Source organism: Dasypus novemcinctus, chromosome 7 (assembly GCF_030445035.2).
Source record: "Dasypus novemcinctus isolate mDasNov1 chromosome 7, mDasNov1.1.hap2, whole genome shotgun sequence".
NCBI lineage: Eukaryota > Metazoa > Chordata > Mammalia > Cingulata > Dasypodidae > Dasypus > Dasypus novemcinctus.
This window is the reverse complement of record NC_080679.1, coordinates 3,516,039-3,521,082: the sequence shown is the minus strand read 5'-3', so window position 1 is coordinate 3,521,082 and position 5,044 is coordinate 3,516,039. Positions and strand designations below refer to the sequence as shown.

Below are 5,044 nucleotides of genomic sequence, written 5' to 3'. Positions count from 1 at the left end.
ATCACCTTCTGCAATTTGTATGGGATACTTTGGAAATGTTCCACGTGCCTTGAGGCATGCGATATCTGCATTTCCTGGACGCAATACTCTAGTTTGTCATTAGGACCATTTGGTGAATGTATCTATCCAGATTTTAAACACGACTTTGGTACATGTGATGTGCTTATTCATGACAGAAAGAATATAAACCAAGGCCAGTCAGAAGATGATGGAGGTAGTGTCATGTGCCTGTGAAAAGTCACATGTAGGGGCATGAAAACCACAGCTCTGACTTACCAAGACAAGCAGGAAATGTCGTCAACTGAAACCCCAAATGCAGGGCTAATGAATGGTATGATCCAGTTTATTAAAGATGGTTTAAACACAACCCACCAGTCTGCAGACACGCTTCTGGAAACTTATTTGTCTGACTGCTAAAGAGGAAGATTTGTTGGGGTTAAAGGTGAGAGCATTCCCTTTTAGTTCTGTCACTTCCTAATTCCTTGAAATTCCTCATGCGTGCATTTGTTATTAACTTATATAAAGACATTAAAACAGCTGAAAACAACAATAAAGAAGAACTTAAAGGGAATTGGGGATGGTCTTATGCAACTCCATAACTTCATAAAAGGAAAGTGATTTCCCCCAGATCAGTGGCACAGGAGGCACAATGTCTCAATTGGGGCATAACTGGCTGCCCTGCTGCCCAGGACACTTGCCCCCGTGCATCCCTTTCCTCATGCCAACATGCTGCAGTGGAGCACTGGGAGGAGTAGGGAGTAAGGGCTGCACACTGGGGGCCAGGGGGCCCCTCCTAGGTTGTCTGCACTTTGTCCTGTGGCACCTCCTGGGCCCCTGAGGGCTTCAAGCTTCCCACTCCTGTCTTGGAGGTCAGAAGAACCAAACAAGATTTGGCAACCGGATACAGAGATTTGGCAGCCCCAGGCACTGCAGGGACCCAGTTCTCCCTTAATTGGCCATGCGAGGCCCAAGTTCCAGGCATGATGGGGAAAATCTCCCCAGCAGAGTGACCCTGGCAGGCAGGGTTCTTGAAAAGGCACCTGGATGACACAGGAGGTGTATCTGCAGAGCTGAGCTGAGCTGTGTCTAATCAGATTGCACCGAAGATTCAGGCAGGTGTCCTGCAGCCAGTAGCTGGAGTCCTGAACCATCTCTTACTGGGACCCAGGGCCCCATCTCGGATCCCCCACTCTCACTGCACTGCTGAGGGAGCCAGGGCAAAATGGGAGACACTACTGGTCCTCAGAGTTAGCTGCACCATCATCACACAGACCGGGGGTCAGGAGCACCAGTCACCTTAGAGCACAAGATGTGGTGTGGCCGAGTGTGAATCTTGACCGTCATCTGGAAAAGGTAAAGTCAAGGCACCCACCATCAGGGATGCAGGAGTAGAAAGAGACCTTGTACGCAGGTGGTGGTAGGGCTGTGTAGACAGGAGGCACTCAGGGCTGCTCTCCACAGGTGACCTAAAGCCTGGGCTGGGCCATCAGGGTCATGGGGAGCAGTGCCCTCCACCCTCACCTGGGCTCAGATCCTCTGTGGGCTGTTTCAGTGCCGGTCCTGAGTCAGTGGGTCTGCTTTGGTGGGAGATTCTGCCTTTCTAACAAGCTCCACCTGAGGGCGAAGCTGCTGAAGACTGGACCTCACTCTGCTGGGGGGAATGGGAGGGGGACAGATGATGGTCCAGCAAAAACATCACAGGGTCCTTTCACCACTTTCTATCGGGACTCTCACTGGAACTGCAGCTGTTGTCCATGTGGACCTGGAGACTCCACTCAGTGTCTGGCACGATCCTAGGTCATTTTCACAGGGATGGGAGGTCCTAAAAGTTTCAGCATCTCATGTAGACAACTTCAGTAGACACTATTCAGACTTACAAAGGGTATGTCAGTATTGATTGCCTAGAAAATGATCACAAAATTGTGAAACTGAAAAGTTTGTGGCCACAGTGAAGACATGTACAAAAGAGAGATGGTGTTGGACAGATGAGACTCTCTACCACCCAGTGTCCCCACTGTGTGCAAGAGGGCAGTGGGCTGATAGCTGCACCCATCCAGCCCAAGTGCATCCCAGGGTTACTGCCAGGAGTTTGCTGGGCAGACCCCTCCTACTCCTCCTCTGTACCTGCAGCCCTGCAGTCTCAGGTGTCTAGAAAAGGTCCAGGGTACAGGGTGACTTGGCTTGAGAATCATGCAGAGTGTCCCATGCTGAGGGGCTGGAGGGACACTGTACTGGGGATGGAAGGTAGGCTGAGCCATCCTTTTCCATTCCTGCTGGATACCTGGTTCCTCAATGACCAGCCAAATGTCAGCATAATCTGAGAGACAGGTCAGGAGGGGCACTGTGATGTCCCCTGAAACATGTAATGTCCACCCCCACCTACAATCCTGGGATGCTCAGAAGCAAATCTTGCTAATGTCCCAACATCTATCTACTGCTTTCACCTAGACCCTTCATCCATCCCTCCTTTATCAGCGTTTGATTCCCTCCATATTTCTACTGCATTCCACGGTTTAGCTGGGATCCATCGTTTTTGCAATGTCATTCCTTACACAGGATACTTGTGGGGTCTATGCTGTGACAAGATGGAAAGAGGAAAAGTTCAGAAGATCCAGATGGCACTAGACAGAAGAGGGAATCTGGTTACCAAGTAGAAAAGTGTGGGGGCTGCCTAAAGCCCCAGGGACAGAGATGAATGCTGAAGAGCTCAAGAATGGACTGATGGAGAGAAGAGGGCATTCCATCTTCCATGCATGCCACAGCTCCTCATCCTTCTGCTGTTATGATCAGATGGAGCCTGCCCCTCTGCATGTGTCCAATACCTAGATATTGTGGGAATACTTCCAAGGCCCTCAAAGTTACAGAGAGCTCACTGAAGAGTGCCACCAGGTTCAGACTCTGAGTCCGGGACAAGGTGATGGGGCTCAGTGTCATGAGGGGTACACAATAGACATTACTTGAGATAATGAAATAGTAACATAAAATGGACAGTGCAAGATCAGATACATGTAGCTGCACAGAAATGGCCCCAAGGAGGGGACATTAACTCATCAGTGGACAAGGGGTCTTTAAAGCTGTCCTTATACTATGGATCATAAGTTTGCCAGGGCTCTCTGAATCTCCAGAACGGCATCTCAGACTCCCCTGGACTGAGTGCCCATTTCACGTCCAAGGTTAATTAACCATAATAAATGTTTTCTTTTTAGGACATTGAATCCATCTGGATGAAGAATGATTATGATTTTCCCTATAGGAGAGAACGATGTGATGCCAGTGGTCCTTGTTCTCTAGGGAGACAGGGGACAGTCCAACTCTGATCTGCTCCCTCCTGCTGTCACCTGCCTCCCCTCTTCCCCCTATGTCCTTTCTCAAGGCCATGCCACTCAAAAGAAATGAAAACCTCTCAGGGGCCTCTTGGGAGTAGTTTGAGCTGATGGGATTTGAGGGCGGCCCTGAGGTCCAGGCCTTGCTCTTTGTAGTGTTCCTGATCTTTTACATGGTCACCATCCAGGGGAACCTCATCATGATCGTGGTCATCACCCTGGATGCCCACCTCCACTCCCCCATGTACTTCTTCCTCAAGAACCTCTCCTTCCTGGACCTGTGCTACTCATCCTTCATTGCCCCTAAGGCCCTCACCAACTTTTTTTCCTCCACCAAGCACATCACTTTTTCAGGATGTGCCACACAGTTCTTCTTTTTGTCACTTTTTGCTACTTCTGAGACTTTCCTGCTGGCTGTCATGGCCTATGACCGCTTCATGGCCATCTGCAGCCCCCTGCGCTACCCCATCACCATGCGTCCCTCAGCCTGCGCCTGCCTGGTGCTGGGCTCCTACTGTGGAGGCTGCCTCAATGCCATCCTGCAGACCAGCTTCACGTTCCACCTTCCGTTCTGCAGCTCCCACCGCATTGACCACTTCTTTTGTGACGTGCCCCCTCTGCTCCGGCTCGCCTGCACTGACACGGCCCTAAATGAGCTGGTCATGTTTGGATTCTGTGGCCTCATCATTGTGGGCACCACACTTGTGGTCCTGGTGTCCTACGGCTACATCACCGTGACCATCCTCAGGATGCGCACTGCCCCCGGACGTCGTAAGCTCTTCTCCACCTGTGGCACCCACATGATCGCAGTTTCCCTGTTTTATGGGACCCTCTTTGTCATGTATGCCCAGCCAGGAGCTATAGATTCCATGGAGCAGGGCAAGGTTGTGTCCATCTTCTACACCCTGGTCATCCCTATGCTCAACCCCCTCATCTACAGTCTGCGGAACAAGGACGTGAAGGAGGCACTGTGGAGGCTGGGCCAGAAATGTGGCCATGTGAAGGAGGGTGGGCAGGGAGAGACGGTGTCCTGAGGGCTGGAGGGGAGACTCAGAGGTCATTGGCTGAGCTTTGAGGGAGCCATCCAGCAACCCTGCCATGTTTCTTGAAAGCATTAGGGTCCAGGAATTTACTGTGATATTTAAAGTGATAAATTATGTTGTTTGGCATCAGAAAACAAGTGATTCTTCTCAGGAGCAGTAATAGAAATCTAGAAATTTGGCCACAAAGCGGGCAGAGCAATAAGGGGAATTTGAAGCCAGATTAAGTTCACATTTTCCACATGCACTGGTGTAGCTGTGTAGATGGGCATTCTCTGTGGTCTTCTACCTGCAGTTAATATCAGTCAAATGCCAATAACCCCAGTTGAACTGAATGTGGGAACTTCTGATGTGAAGCCCTGCTCTGACCATAGTGATATCGGGGAGATTGCTAAGACAGTGCCTCCTCAACTCTCAGTTTTACTTCCTCCCCCGTCCCCCTTTCTTCCTAAGGCTTAAGGTCTCCTACAGGCCCTCAGAGGGAGCTGGTGCTCCTGCTTTAATGCTATAGTGTGTCTTTTGCAGGACACTGCGTAAGCCAGCAACTGGCTTCTGAAAACCCTGACACAACCCCATGGAAACTTTTCAAAGAAATGAACATTTTAACTGAGCTGGACTAGGGATGATATTCAGCTACCTGAGACAATGGAAATGCTTCTGAGCCACCACGACATCTCAGAA

At 50.3% G+C, this 5,044-nt stretch overlaps 1 pseudogene; it reads left to right on the top strand.

Moving 5' to 3' along the window:
• The first annotated feature begins 3,376 nt into the window (after positions 1–3,376).
• On the top strand, positions 3,377–4,357 carry LOC131279326 (olfactory receptor 9S13-like; annotated as a pseudogene).
• Positions 4,358–5,044: the final 687 nt, after the last annotated feature.